The sequence below is a fragment of the Callithrix jacchus genome, chromosome 14, assembly GCF_049354715.1.
Source record: "Callithrix jacchus isolate 240 chromosome 14, calJac240_pri, whole genome shotgun sequence".
NCBI lineage: Eukaryota > Metazoa > Chordata > Mammalia > Primates > Cebidae > Callithrix > Callithrix jacchus.
The window spans coordinates 78588019-78604792 of record NC_133515.1 but is presented as its reverse complement, the minus strand read 5'-3'; the positions used below and the strand labels follow the sequence as shown (position 1 = coordinate 78604792).

General features: G+C 38.1%; 1 protein-coding gene across 8 annotated transcripts in view; it reads left to right on the top strand.

The window, feature by feature from the left end:
* Nucleotides 1-16774, top strand: part of CRIM1 (cysteine rich transmembrane BMP regulator 1) — a 196022-nt gene that overhangs the window by 47568 nt on the left and 131680 nt on the right. The window lies entirely within an intron of this gene.

The window sequence follows — 16774 nt, the reverse complement described above, 5'->3', positions numbered from 1 at the left end:
ATAAGGGCAGTACAGCAGGACTGAGGTTTTGGAAATTTACTTATTTTCCAAGTTATAGTAAATGATAAGGAAGAAGAAGTTTGCAGTAGCTTACAAAATAACATTTCTTTTTGTATTTACTAGTGCCACTGATTCATTAAAAGAGAATAGAGTAGAAAACAATAGAAATAACATTTAGGAATTACAGAGATTCCTAGAGAACATTTAGTCCAGTCCTTGAACTTGAACATTGGGAAGCTGAGCTTCCATGCATTTGATGAGTATCAGGCCTAGTGCTAACCACACCAACTATTCTTCCTGTCACATCTTGACTTAAACAATACCGTTGGGTACCTAACTCATTTCTGTTGTCCGGTTGCCCTTTGCTACCCACACCCAGTGCTGGCCACAAGAGTATTTTGCCAACGTCAGTATGTAAACATTAAGGGATATAGATGACATAGTCGCATATCTATTTATGTAGTTAATAATTTAGCTGCACATACACATTTAAACTCATATAAAGTCATCCGGCAATTTAGAATTACTACTTTTTGCTATTCTTAACATTTCAGGGAACTGTCCTGAATGGTGAGGGCCTCCCCATTGCTGTCACTGTCTCCACTTGGGCCCCCTTTCAGGTCACTTAATGCCCTGCTCCTAGAATATGCCTTCTTCAGTGCCACCTGAGTTGTTTGAGGTGCAGCAGATTTTGAATCTAAGGATGATGCTGTCACAGAACGTTTTGTCCCAGAACCCAGTATCTCTTCACATAAAATTAGGACAGTTGCATTTGTAATTAGTTAGTTGTGTATTTATGATCTTTGCAATGTGTAGATTAACTTTATTGATTTCTAAAGTGATTCTAAAGAGGCTGTCTGTGAGATCCAGCATTTCCAATTTTGAGACCATTCCCACAGGAATAATTACTGTATCTGATTGAATTTCTTTACCTTTTATTTTCCAACTTACTATGTCAGATGGCTTCCATGTAATCCAAATGTGGAAGTCGTTGAGGTCATTTAGGGTTAATGTGTCTTCTACAAATGGTGCTTTGTTATTCAAAATAAAGCACCAGGCAGTAAGTGAGATCTTGTAAAGAAGTCAGGATTAGGGGATTTCCCTTTTCTGAGAAGCAATTTTGAAAGAAAAAGTCTACTTATATTTGGGTATATATTGTGTATGAAAGAATTAGTGATGAAATCGTACTTACAAATATTCATGTCATTAATGGTGACAGAGAGTTGGGATGTTATAATATGTCAGGGCCAAGGAAGTATGATTTGGGAATTATATGATAATGTATCATGGAGGATAGAGTCTGAGCAGTTTAGAATTGTGATGATGGTGGATTTCAGGAGTGAGGACAATATGGACAAAAGAATAAAATGTGGAAATGGGAATCTGCATGACTTACATGGAATGTTACTTGGGAAACTGGTCGGAAAGAGTAGAGTTTTATGTTGGTGGACAATAGGAAATAAAGATTCGAGGTAGGGTAGGACTAGACTATGAAATGTCTTAAACGTGCTTAAGCCGGGTAATATGAGCAATCAGAAATCATTGTAGGTTTATGAACAGACAGAATCAGAAAGAAGATGGTGAAGTCAACATTAGGCAGACTTTGGTTGTGGTGGGATGCAAAATGGTTTAGCGGGGGAGATAATGGCAGTGAAGAGGCGCATTGGAGAGCTTTTCAGCTGTTTAGACGTGTTACCACAAGAAACTGGACTTAGAGTGGCAGCAGGAAAACAGGAAAGAAGAGATGGATATGCACCATTTTGATGAAAGAACCTACAGTATCTGCCAGCAAGAAAGGGAAGGATGAAAATTACACAAAAATGATTCTAAGATTTCTAACCTGAAGTAGTAGAATGATACTGCAAGCAACAGAAGTAGTAAGACTTTTGAGGAGTCTTGTGATAAAATGGTACTGAAAATAGGGGTAATTGTTTTAGGGTAATGTGGGTCAAGAAGAGCTTAAGAAAATATTGGAGATACTACAGCATGTTTGGATGATGACCAGAATGATCTAGTAAGAAGGAAAAGCCAGTAATATAAGAAAGACAATTGCAGAAGCAAAGTCTTTGAGGAATAAGAAGAACAAAATTGTTTGTTTCTCGGGGAAGTATAAATCAAGGTCATCATCTGACATTGAGATGGAAGAAGGGGTGTGGAAAATTGAAGAGAGAGAGGAAAGTGTAAACAGACATCTTGAAAGGAGAGGACGAATAAATTAACAAGGGAAATGTGGCGGGATCACCTACTGGTGCTGACAGCTTACTTGAGGTTAGTGATTATGCCTTTGAAGAGAGGCCAGCCAGCACAGTTACGTGATTTTCTCTAGTTTGATGTAGGTGTGCAGTGTAGGCAGAGTGGTACCAGGGTGTGATTTTTCCTGACAAGTCTGCTAGAGAGAGAGAGAGAGAGAGAGGGAGTCTTGGGGATTGAGGATTATGTAAGAGAGCTTTATAGTGATTGACCATGTTATCCACATTGGAAAGAAGACAAAATCAGTGAGTAAGCGATGTGGAGAGTAGAGGGGAGGTTCTAGTGGGGTTGAAGAATTATTGGAGGGAGATAGCTAAGGAAGAAAGTAGGAACAAATACCTGAAGACAGAGTTTTTATTGGTTGTAATGAGGGTTAGAAATTACCATGGATGATGTAGTTGATTGAAGAGGGGTGGGAGGTCAGATAGCTGAGTCAGGATGAAGTGCCTCTACCAATGATGAAGATGCCAAGGAATAGTAGCAGGGAAGAGACATGGAGCCAGCAGTTCTGCAGGTAAATGCCACACCTCTATGTGGCTGGTGCTGTCTAATTGCACACACTTCAAGTGGACAAGATTTTTTTTTTAAAGGGAAAATGGAAGAATGATCTGAAAGTGGCATTGAGAACAAACAGGATACCGATGCCCCTGCCAGGATTTATGAAATGTGGGAGATAAAGCCATTCCCATTTGAGAAGACTTCAAGGGAAAAAGAGTAGCCAGGTACTACCTAGGTTTCAGTTTAAGCAAGAAGGTGAAGGGAACATCGAGAGGGAAGAATGAGGGCAGAAAGGATTTTGTTGATAAGCTCTAGAAGGCACAGAGTGGGATTTAGGAGGGAGATTTTTACAGGGCCTGGGTGATTTTGCAAAGCCAGGAGGGGTTAAGGGTGCAGTGATGATGCTTGCTCCCAAATCTCTTACAGGAAGGTGAATAGTCTAGTTAAAGCCTCCTTTTAGGGACTCTACTTTGAGTAGTTTATCATATTAAGGTGTGCAGTGTTAGGGATAGGGCAAGAATAGTATTCTTGGCAGAGCATAATGAGAAAACGTGGGTCCCCATTTCTGTGTTTTTGGTGGTGATGATGAAAATGAATGTGAAATATTGCTATTACATTTTTAAAAACATGTGGAAGTCATTGCAGGGCATTTCAATATTACAGACTTACAGACAATACTGGAAATTTCTGGGCATTGAAAAAGTTCCTGTGTATTACTTATGTTTGTTTAAAAGGAGTCGGTCCTGAATTTTACTCACGGTTTTCTTTACTAAAATACGTGAACATATCTCACCATAAAATCAGTTTGTCAAAATATAAGAGAAATAGGTAACAGTCAGCCATGGCTTTGTGCAGAATAGTTTGTCTGAGTGATCTGTATTTTCTTAGGAAGAAGTCTGATAAAGGGAGTGACCTGCAAGTCATCCCACCTTGATCTTAACAAAGTTTTTACTTCTGTGCCTTACTACCTATGCATCGGTGATTTGGTATAGTTGGACTGAGCACCTCAAAAGTGAAATTGGTGCACCATGGGCACATCAGTTTGACACAGTAGTAAAAACAGTGCCAGCTTCTATAGCTGCTGCAGGGGTGTTCTAGGGGCCTTTCTGGGCTTAGTGATCATAGGTAAAGTCAATACCAAAGGTTTCCGTGATGCAGTGAATGAATAAGTTGGGCTTTTAATTTTGCGTATAATTTCAAGTTGGGTACATGGCTTTTAAAAAAAATTATTGTAATTCAGAGTGGTCATAATTCAAGAATTAATCAGAGGTATGAAACCATACCACATTTGGTGAAGAATTATAGTACACACTGGAAATCATTCAGTTGTTCATTTCATCCAACAAATATTTATGAAATGCCAGGTACGTACATGGCACTGTTGTAGTTGCTGAGGATGCAGGTCTCATGGAGCAAATGTGACTTTGACTTAAGTCCTGCCACCAGAACTTGTAGCATGGAGACACTTTCAGCCGTAGCAAGAAACCTGCTGCCATCCCCTAAGTACAGGGAAGATAGAGGCCTCCAGCTCTGCTCCCACTCACACTTTTATACATGGGGAGCCTGGGTGTCACACACCAAGGGTGTCTCCTAAGTTTCTCAAATTTGAGAGAGCTTGATGGTCACACAGACAAGAAATATATAAATAGGAAAATAGCTTATAGTATGATATGGGCTTTCGAAAACAATAACCAGGATGCTGTGATAGAGAATTACTTAGGTAATTGCTTTATGCAGGGATGTCAGAGACATATTCTATGAAGGAAGGGCATTTCAAATTGAAATCTCAGTGCACAAAGGAGTCAGCCTTATGATGACCCGAGGAGAGAGAATTCCATAGGGAAGGAATGGAGAGCAACTGCAGAAGCTCTAAGGAGAGAATAAGCTTGATGTTGAAGGACTAGCAAGAAGAAGCAAAAATAAACAGCACGACCAGAATGGGTAAAGGAGGTAAAGGGAGGGGTAAGGGCCAGACCACCTGAGCCCTTAGATGATGAGGTGTGTCGATTTTCTGATGAGTACATAGGAAAGCTGATAAAGGATTATGAACAAAGGTTTGACATGATCTGTCTTTTAAAACATGAATATGGTGGAAAAAGAGACTGGTTGGGGTGGGAAGATGCAAGAGAGGGAACAGAGCTGGCTGGTAAGGGTTCTTTCAGTAGTTCATGTGAGAGATCATGGGGACTCATACCTGAGAGCTGGTGATGAAGAGAATTGGGTGGATTTGAGACATCACTGGAAATAGAAGTAGCAGGAGTCATTGATATGGATGTTGAGGGAAAGAGAAATCAAAAAGTACTCTTAGATGTGGAGTTTAAGCAAACTGTAGTGCCCTTTACTAGGGGGAGGGGCAGATTTAGGAAGGACTCAAGAATTTTGTTTTGGACAGATTAAATTTGACATCCACAGAGAGCTATTTAGTCACAAGCAATTTTTAAATATAATTCAGTAGCTCATTAAATGGAATTCATACGTACATGCTTTATGGTGTATAATTACAAAGAGATATCCTTGAGAAAAGTCAGATCTCTCTTGTGAGTTTGTATAGAAAATAAATATAACCCACTTTGCAGTGATTTATCACCAGGCAGAAACGGGTTGAACGGGTGTCTGTGGGATCCATAAAATGTGTTTTCATCATTGGTGCATCACACATCACATGGGTTAGATTGATGTATAGTGTGTGGAATCCAGTCCTGCTTGCACAATGAACATTTTGTAAAAGGAGGAAGGTACTTAATGCTTTAGCTAATCCTCCTTTGTTTTAGCCGAAGGCATTTTGAGAACATTGAATGGTTTATCATTTTTGGCTATATTGAATTATTTTCTCTAACTATATAGGGAAAAAAACAGACAAAAATTGGCGTGTGATACTATATATTATTCTCATATATTGAGTGGACAAACAAGAACTGTGCTGCGTTCATAAGATGGATGAATCAAGGAAGGTTTTGTGGGGGAACTAGGAATTGAATCCAACTCTAAGAAATTTGTTGATTGGCTCAACAGAAGGAAAGGAGAGTTTTAAGAGCAGCTTTGGCTAGAAAGGAGAGATAGACAGGGGATTATGGATAGGAGGAAATTAAAGTGGCCGAGTCCTTCAGTGGCTGATTGACATGGGGATGAAGAAAAGGAAGACTTCCAGATTGCAGCAGGGGGGACGATTGTCAAGATAAATTCTGAAGAGGAGGTGGTCAGGATAGATTTCGGGAGGATGATGGTCAGGATATATAGTGGTGTCATTTATTAGAATGTGAAATACAAGGAGAGCAGCTTTGTGGGAGGTGGGATGAGGTAGATACTCCATTTGTTTGCTTATTTTGAGGTATCTATGGAGAATCAAGGGGAGGATGAGAGTTACAGGTCTGGAACTCAGAGATCTGAGTTGGAGATAAGGATTTATGAGTCACCTTCCGAGGGAGATTTTGGTGTCTAATGACTTTTGAGTACATAAATGATGTGAGGAGTATGAGCATTTTAGGAAGATTAATGTGACAGTAATGTGCGTAATGGAGGAAAAAGGAGACTGGCAATGTTAGCACACCAAGAGTGGGATAAAAGGACCCGTTCAGTGAGGCTGGTGCAGGAAGCCACTCTTCTGTTAGCACAGTAGAAGAAAATCCAAGGACTGCTGTTGTTAGCCAAGTGAAAGTCTAAAACACACTTGCCAGCACCGATGATACTGAGATGTATAGAACAGGATATATTATTTTAATTAGTTGTTAGTTGATTGACTAATTTGTACTCCTTTGTTCAAAAAAAGCCTTCAAAAGTATTTGAGTATAGTAGAGCTGATCACACCCATACCTGGAATTAGAGCTAGTTCAGAGTAGAAGCACTAAAATGATTAAGTAATTGGATAGGGAGGTCAAGAAATAGGATTATACTAATAGACTGTTTCAGACCACAAGGTACTCAGCTACAAATACCTTCTGAGGCTGCCACTTTCATTTTAGAGCTGCTTTAATTGTTGATTCAGTCATGCATTTATTCATGTATTCATTCCAAAAGAATGTATTGAGCACATGCCATGTGCCGCTACACCTCAGATTCACCAGTGCGACTTTAGTTTGCTTTTACCCGAAGGACTGTTTTCTGAATGACCTAAATTGCAACACATTTTCGATACGCTATGGGAGCTTGCTTTGTTGTATTGTTTTTATATTTTGGTTTTATATTGTATGGCTGTGTTCTCTGAAATGAAACTAATTTTTACACAAAGACTTCTGTTTTGTAGCCTTCTTTCTTTCTGTTTTTAAAAACCTAGATAACAGTTGCCTCAGATCATTAACTTAATTATCCTGTACTCTAAATTTGCTTTTTGATTGCTACCTAAAGAAATGTTAATATTATGAATTTCTTATTCTGTTTTTAGTTTTTTACATTTCACTTATTTCACGTATTTTTTTTTATGCGAGTAAAGTGTAAGTGCTAAATTTTATTCTCGATTGTTACCTTGTCCATGTTCTAGGCGGTGGTGTAACCTGTGCTGTGTGTGGCCTAATCAAATGTTGTAAATCTGATGTCATCTGTAATGTTTGTCAGTAAACAAATCTTTATCATTTAGAAAGAAATATTATACTGTATTTTTATTTAGATAACTTTTTTTTCTCAAAAGTATTTTGGGATTTTTTTATGTGTGTGTGGGAAGATGCTCACAGAAAACACCCAAGTAAATGTGTTCCAGTGGTGCTTGGGAGTATTAGCATTCATGCCTCCTTTGAGACAGTGCAACAGATTTCCTCTTAACGTTCCTGCCACTGGAACCGCTGCATGGAGACACATTTCAGCTGTAGCAAGAAACCTGCTGCCATTGCATAAGCACAGGAAAGACAGAGGCCCCTAGCTCTGCCCTGGCCCACATTGCCATGCAACCCACATTCCCACGTAACTAACATTCCCATGTGGAGCTGAAGGTCCATGGGGAACCTGGGTATCATGCACTGAGGGTGTCTCCTAGGTTTCTCAAACTTGAGAGCTTGATGGTCACACAGGGAGCCTGCTTAACTAGGACTAGATGAGGGCTAGGGAAATCTGTATTTCCAGCAAGCCCCAGGAGAAGCTGCTACTGCGCATTTTCACCACAGTTGGAGTAGAAAATTTATAGAAAGTTTATGTGAATCCACGTCCCTGCACAGAGTAATCGATTTTTTGCAATGAGAGAGCATTGTATTTTCAGTCACTGGACCTAATTTTGATTTCCACTACTTTTTAAATTGTTTTTTAAAAAAGCATATGTTATACTTTGCTTTGCTTCAAATGTGAATACATGGTAATGATTTCATTATGCAATTTAAAATTTTTTCTCAAGTAAATGCTAAATTAAAAATGAAACATTTCATATTATGCAGGACCACATGGTAAGGGACAAATCCTGAGACTTGGGTGCTGGGAAAATCATTTGCTTTCGATACAGTTGATCCTTTACATAAGTTTACCCATTTGGTCTTTGCTAAACTTTGCAAATATATCTAAAACCTTACGTCTGTGAATTTTTTTGGCAATTACATTGATCTCATAAATGGCATTAAATGCCATTATTTCAAAATATTTCCTAATATGGTATTGACTGTTGTGAAAATAATCCAGCATAATCATTAATTTACAGGATCAGATATACTGAAAATTAAATTATATGTGTTCTCCAACAGTATAATTACCGTGTACTCTAAGAGTCTGATATAGCAGAGTTAAACTAATAAGACCGTCTTTACAAATTATCACCACTGTAATTATTCCGTTGGAAGGAGGATGGAAATGGGTGGGTTGTTTACGTTTTATAAGGTTTATGAAGTTTAGGGAAAAGTGTTTTGGGGAAGCTCTTGGCCTTTCCAAACTACTCTTAATATACCAATTGATAGTACAGTATATATACTTAACTACCCACGCCCCCAAAAAAGAACAAAAGAAGATAACCTCTCAAACTCTGATTCTTATTTATCCTGAAACCAAGCATTCTGTATTGCAGGGACTGTGCCTTCTTTGCTTCAGGACTTTCATGTGTACAGATTCCTAATTTTGAAGTTACTCAGCTGCTTCATTAAAATTACCCATCGTAGAGTCTAGTTTTCTTAGGCTAGTTACATCTGAAAGTGGTATTATGCTTGTGAATGTGTTGCTGTGGTTCATATAAATTGTTCAAAACGTTTACTTTAGGGGAATCCGGTTAACACTGCTTATCAAGTTTAGAAACACCAAGCCCTGGCCCCCACAAAGGTTTTTCCTGACATGAGCAAAGAATCTGGAATTCCCTTCCCTTGACCAAGGGAAAACACATTTAACCTCAGCTTCCGGTTGGGTCAGGGACCTCATTATCATGAAGGTCCCAGCTGATTTTTCCTTTAGCTTCCCAAGTGCCATGAAAGGTATTTGTTTATAAGCCAGTAGGACTATTATGCAACTTTAAATCTTTCCCCACTCCGTTTGTAAAGACAATCACAGATTGTGACAATATTCTTTGTCTTTTTTGGAGCATATATACATAAGCACACACACATACACATATTTGTGTTTATGTATATCTATAAAGATAGATTATAAAGTGACTTTAAAATGTAAATACACATGTTTCATTTTAAATTCTGGCAATGTCATTGGGAAAGAAAGTATAGACCAAGTTACATATTTTTGTAAGTAGTATACTTTTATTTAGGTTGACAGTCAAATCAGTATTTTAAAATGTTATAGGTACAAATTTTGGGGAGAATCGCCCTTTAAAACATGTTTTAAATCATTGTTGTTTTGATGTCTTGATAATGGTACCAGGAAAATAAAAAGGGTCACCAAAAGGCAGAAACCAGTTTCAAATTATCTGGGAAATAAAAACAGGAAACTCAAGGAACTTGGCCTGAGACCAGCTGGAGAGGAGCAGTTGGCTGAATAAGTATACCCGCATTTTAACTGTTGGAAGTCATACAGTGACCCTCTGGTTGTTGTGATTTCTGGTGCCCATTCAAAAAAAAAAAAAGTCATGATTAAATATTTTGTGTCCAGTTACCAACAGGAGTGTGAGTGTAAAGGAGCCTTTCTGTTCCTACGAATTAGGTTACAAAAAAAGGATTGGTATAAAAAATTTCCAGTTGACATTTACAGTGGTATTTTCTATACAGTCATCTGTAAACAGCATGATAATGTTCTACACCATTCATTCATGGATTTTTTTTCACCTTTTTCTTTGCTTTAACTCTGAGCTTTCAAGCCATCTCTTCTGTCCAAAGATGTGCCTAGTTCAGGCTCCTTTCTGTCCTCTTCCCATATCGAATTCCAGGTTAGTTAAAGGAGCACCTAAAGTTGTAGGTGAGCAGGTTTTGCTACATCTGGGCCTTATTTCAGGATTAAATAGAATGTACTTACTATGAGTTTTTAAAGGAGGCTTACTGTTAGTATTACAAGAACAAAAACAACCTGACACTTAGAGTCAGATAAATGATGTTCTTTAGGGCCATGCCTAAAACTCCACCTACCTGAGATGCTTAAAAAATGTTGGTCTAATGACTGACCTTAGCAGGATGACATGTTCACTGCTGGGTAGCCCTGAGCACTCTCTCGCGTGTTTGTGGTTTCTGACTTGGCTGTAGGTGACCTCAGTTTTTCCCAGGGCTCAGCATGTGCTCTGTAACACAGAGCTGCTGAGTTGCTACTTTGCCCAGCTGTGTCCTGCTAAGCCCTGGCCCCCACAAAGGTTTTTCCTGACAGGAGAAAGGATCTGGAATCCAAGCCCAGGAGGCCTTCTGAGCTGCTGGCAGAGGCTGCTGTGAGTGGAGACCCCTCCCCATGGCAGGGCTCTGTTACCTCTAAGGGGAGCTGAAGCTGTCCCTTCTGTGTCCACAGGGGTTCTCTGCCTCCTGCAGAGCAGAGCTGCAGCCCCAGGCTTGTCTCCATCAGCCAGAGGGTTGGCATAAGCAGGAGCTGTCAGGCAATTAAAACCTCGTTAGTTAGTGTAATTAGTATTCCAAGACCACGATCTGGGATTGTGGACAACTCAACCAAGCTGGACAGTTTATATCCTGCTTATGAAAAAAAAAAGTCTGTGCCAGGGAAGTTCAAGAAAGAGTTTGGAGGCATAACCACTTTAGCATAAATTCACAGGCAGTCAAAAAGTGATCATTTCAAATGTTCTCATAATTTTATCACTATAGGTAAGGAATCTCTGTTAGGGACTGTGTTTTTTCTACTCTCCTGTCTTGGCAGTATTATATATTTACATATCTTGATTAAGAGATCCTTAGAGAAAGAAGGCTCTTTTAAATAAAAAGGGTTTTAATTTAAAAAGAAACAAAGAAAAAAGTCTTTGCTAATGGGAGGAAGCAGAGCTGAATGCATACGATCATATGTAAAAATATACCTCTAAGCAAAAAAGAAAAAAGAAACCTCTACTTTCCTCCGGTTCTTGTTGAAGGTTAATAGAGCTAAACTCAATATGAAAATTTGTGGCCTCCCTATTCTCTTCTTATTTTTTCCACCTCATAAGCCCAGTGTCATCTTTGTTTCTTTTCTACCAGTAACTATAAGCTAGAAAAAATGTTTAAATTGTTAACCCTTTTTGATTGGTTGTAACCTAGAGCGTTACCTCTGCCAGCACCCCCACTTTTTAATCCTTTCTAATTGTGAAATTCCTGTTGAATTCAATCCGGATGGAAGAAGCAAATATTTCTACAGTCAGTGATACCCCTTCTGACTGAGCCTTGCTCATTTGGGGAGGATAGTCCTGGGACTGGCCCACTGCACAGGTGCATTTGTGATGAACATGGAAAGGACCTCGCCCTTAGAAGTCTAGTGGGAGAGACTTGATACACAAGCAGTTATACTGAGGGTAAAGCAGCCGTACCCAGTCTGAATAGTGTTATGCCCAGTAGACATTCTGGAAGATATTGATAAACAAGAATCGAAGCTAACCTTAATCAGTTTAAAAGCTACTTTATGATTTACAGACACATAGGTTTACTTCTAGAATTGGCACTTCTCTGTTCTTTGTGAAATGTATAACTTTCTCAAGAAAGGTATTTAAGAGCACTAAAATATTTGGGTTTTTTTGTAAAGAAATGTTCTATTAATAAAATTTGACTCATTCCCTAGTTTGTATTGACTTTCACTAAGCATACTGTTCTGGGGCATTTGAATTTGTCTTGAAACCTATGAGACCGCATTTTTTAATGGTGTATATACTCTTGAGATAAGAATAATGGATTCCTATTGGTTGATGATACATGGGAAGGTAGGGATATACTCTTATAAGTGTGCCTTCCTGCTTTTGATTAGTGGTTTTTCTTGCTAAGTGTTTTCTGCATCAGGAGGAGGTGACAGTAGTTAGTGGTGCCTGTAAAGCTGGAAGAGGAAAGGAATTAACAAGACATTAATTAATGTCTTGTGAGTTTTTAAGGAACTAGATAGAATGTTCCTCTAAATCGAGGATGTGTTTTTTTGTTTCTGGTTGACAACTTCCTAGTTTTCCTACACTTCGTTATTCTTTTCTCTGTCACTGGGATTTTTTTTTTTTTATTTCCCGAAAAGCAAATGAAGTGCTTTTTCCTTATCAGTAGCCTTTCTTTTCCTGTTCCAATAACAAAAGAACAATACAGGAATTTAATAATGTTAAAAAATTGCTGTGTCTTTTTTGTAATGTATCCATTTATTCGTCTGCAGATAAAATCCAAGTTTTACAGACATAGAAGAAAGCTGTTTATAAGTAAAATGAGCTACTGTTGTATTTTGTCCTTGTCAGAGTTTTCTTTTTTTCCCTTTCACCCAGTTTAAGAAGTGAAATTTTTTTTCTCTATAAAATGTATTCCCATGTTCTGTTATTAAGAGGAAAAGTCCTAAAAATTAGAAAGATATGTAAAAATACTGGTTGTCCTCTAATAGAAGGACACTTTAAAGTTTCCTAGAACACATTCTGATCTTGTTTATGTATCTATATTCTATTAAAGATTGTTATTTACTGTTCCTGCTGCTTTGCCAAAAAAAAAAAAAAAAAAAATCCAGTCTGCCTCACAGACCTTTTATAAATATCAGAGGTGTGTTTTTGCAACAGTGTACATGAAAAGACACTTGTTTCAGTGTTTTGATGCAGTTTGAGTTCATGGCAGAGGTGTGTTAAAGTAGCTTCTGCAAGTGTCCTTGAAACCACATTGAGGAGGGACCCTGGTGGTCCTGCTGTGACCTCACAGGACCTTGCTTGCTGACCTCTTTAAGGCATGAAACAAATTCTCATATTCTCAGTCGTGTCTGACACAGATCTGAATACTAGTCAGGGTTTTTAACTGCCTAAGTAAATGTCTTGCATATAACATTTAAGTGACATTTCACTCTGTGGTAGTAAAAAGAAAATATAATACTGTTCCATTTATGTGATCTTAGTGCCCTTTGGCATTTTGATTGCTAATCGCAATAGGACCTTCAGAATGCTTTCTGATTGAGACCTAACTTATTTCTGTTTCATCAGGAATTTTCAAATACGGTTCTGTGGTGTTAACACTTCATTGTGACATGGAACTCCCAAAAATGTTATATATGTATTCTTTCATGCCTGTCAGCCTGGCTTCCTGTCTGTCTAAGTACAGGCCTTATTATAATGTCACCCTTGGGGGTCCTTTTGATATATCAAGAACTAAACAAACCTCTTTAGTCAGGAGACTGCATTCTATATGGACTTATAATAAATAGCCTGTGTTCATATGCATAGGAAATAATGCATTTTCTGAAAAAAAAAATTATGTTACTTGTATTTTTTGTACTCTGAAGAACATTGTATACAGATATGTCCCATGTGCATGTATGAATTTATATAGCTAGATGTATATAAGCACATATACATTCATGATCATATTATAGGTAATACATGGAAATAAGTACAACCATGTGATTATTTTTATCTTTGTGTGTGTGTGTGTGTGTGTGTGTGTGTGTGTGTGTGTATACAGTTACCTGTGTGCTTTTAAATATGACAGTGCTGATAATAGTGTTACATTCTCTGGTTAAGAGTTTCCTGAGAATTTTGGTCTTCTTACTGGTGCAAATTTGTTATACACTCTTAACTCGTGAGCATCCATTCCAGCGGTTCATTTTTAAGAATTGATGTAATATTATGCACTTTGTAATAGTACATCCTTATAGAGGATAAGCTATGACTCTTGCAATAAATATTATTCAGACTCCTTCCACTTTCATTTCTCTTATCACTGTAACAACCACACCCAGCTTTGCGATTAAATTGTGTTGTCTATCTGCTTCCCACACAGGAGTGAAGCTGACCCTATTGAGTTCAAAGGAAATATGAGAGAGAAAGTCAAAAACTGTCTTCCTTTTGTTGACATTTCTAGAGCAACAAGTCAGAAATCTTGTCTCCCTTTAGGTAGATCAGAGCTGCTACGGGTCATGATTAGATGATATGTCCACTAGCAACTGTGATGACGCTCAAGAGAAGTATTTAAAACATTCTCAGTAAATAACTGAGAACTCTCCAGTAAGCAAAAGGGGAATAGCTGTTAACGGCAGTTTCAGTTTTCTATCAATGGCGGGGAATACTGAGGACAAAGGTAAAGATCAGCACAGAATGGAAGTCACCAGATTTCTGCATTTAAGCGGTTCCAGCCCAGGACAGCCCAAGTGAAATTGTGTTTTGGAGAAACCTCCATATTTGGCCATCAAGAGCTCAGCAGTGGAAGTTTTTGGCTGTATTTTACTGCTCTCGTTAATGAAATATTTGCCACATCTTATAGTTCTGTCACTGTTCAGTTCAGAGGGATTTTTAACTAAATCATATACTAACTATGATGCTTCATGCATTTGAATTATCTGTGTATCCCTCAATTATATTAACCTTTCTATCAAGATTTTTGCCATATGACTTACATCAAAGTTTTTAAGACATATTTAAAACAAATGAATTTTAAATAGTGGCCCATTTGCTATGTGTTAAATTTGATATACAAAATTTTATACATCTTAAATTTATATATCTTTGATATCCTAAATTTGATATACAAATGATGGCCCATTTTATATATGTTTGCTTAACGTAATGTAACATGATTGATTTTGTTATATTTCCCATGAGCTGAGGTACTGTTGTTTTGTATTACCAGAAAAGGCATTTGAGATCTTTTAAATCTTATGTGAAGTACCTCCTAAGAAGAGAAGTAAAATGATGATATCTCACATTATTTACTATTATCTGCAGCATCAAAAATAAATGAATATCCCCAGGAAAAAGGTTATAAAATGACACCACCTAGACACATTAAGGGATTAGGAGGTAGTAAATGTGAAATGGGCTTACGAATGACTTTATTCACTTACGGGCATTTTGGAGGGACTCAGGCTGTCAGGAAAATGAACCAATCTGTATTAATAGAAAGCGCTAGAAGTATGAATAAATCATGTTTGAAAGTGGTACCAGAATTTTCTTTGAATACTGCTGAATAAATTCTGCTTATTAATGTCAGTGAAATGGATGTCACCTGCATGCGTAAAGTGAAAGGGCCACAAAAAATATCCGCTTACCGCTTTGAAATATTTAAGCCCTTGAATGTTCCTTTGACCTTCAGTTAAAGGACATAGTCACATAGCAGAGGAAATGCCTCAAATTCTAGCATCTGGGTTTGTTTCTTTATACTTTTTTGGCACAGTTACAACAGTAGGGCTTTCTGTCCTTTAATTTTTTTCACGGTACAGTCAACACAGGCTTTTCACACAAGCGGGAAAGGACGGTTGTGAGGCCAAAAGCAATATGTTTCTTCCCTGTGCTCCACAGCAGAGCCTGATTGAATGACTTGTTGTTTCAGAGGGAGCCAGAACCAACAAGCAGACAAACAGAATCCCACACAAATACAAACTGCGTATAAAATTAGATACCTACACACGTGCATGTCGACGGATTTGTACTAAAAATGCAGTCAGTGGTCTCTTATTTTGAGCTCGTTGGCTTAGTCACCATGTTCCAGTTCTTTCATCTGTGCATAGTTTTTGGATTTTCATCTGAATTTTCAGCTGCCTAAAGATGTTTCTTCTGAGAAAGAGAACCTGGTTTGTATGCATTTGGATGGGGGTGCTATATTTCAGCCCTCTTCATATTTCAGCCATGTTTGTCATTTATCATTAGCAAAAGGTCACTTTGAAACTTTACAGAATGAAACAGTGAGATCTGATTTCCCATTAATTAAACAATATATATCAAAACAGTAAGCTGGAGACATCTTCATGTATTCATGTTTTCCCTGCTTTACATCTAGTAGGTTTCTGTGTATGAGCTTTTCCTGAGACTTTGAATAATAGCAGCACACCCTAATGCATCTTTTTAAATGGGTATTCAGTTGGGTACCATATGCCTGTCTTGCTGCTGAAGGCCTTCATGCTTTGACATCTCTGCTCTCATCTTACCAGTGATTGTGGGCCATTTGTCTAGTTCTGACATATAAATATTAGGAAACAGTACTGTTATATACAAATCCTCTAGGCTTAAAATTAAATGCAGCTCTCAAAAGTAGCCTTAAAAGTTATATGACCCACAGAAACATGTTTTCTTTGAAGGTTGTGTGTTTATTCTGTAGAGTTACATTGGATAGGATAGTTATCAGCCCTTAGCAAATGCCTACTTAGTTTTCCCTAACCTGCTCATTGATTCATTCATTCAACACATGTTTATTGAGCACTCACTCTGTTCAGACACTGTGCTAGGTTCAGGGCAAGCAAGACAGGTAAGACTCTTGTCCCCTTGAGCTTTCAGTCTTAAGGGGCAAAAATAAAATTATATGATTGCTGTTGACTTACAGGGTACTGAGACTGAGAAAGTAGCTTGACAAAGCTGCTTCTCTGAAGAGCTGATGTTTTAAGTGGGACTGAAAGGTAATAAGGAGCTGACTGTGCAGAGAGCTCAGGGAAGAACATTCTAGACAGAGTGAACTTGCCTATGTTCAGTGACCCTGGTGTGGGGGAAAGAGTTTTGTGTCCTGGGGGACTTAAAGGTTTGATATGGCTGTAGCGTATTGAGTGAGTGCTGGGGAAAGTGGCAGGAGAGGAAGCTGGA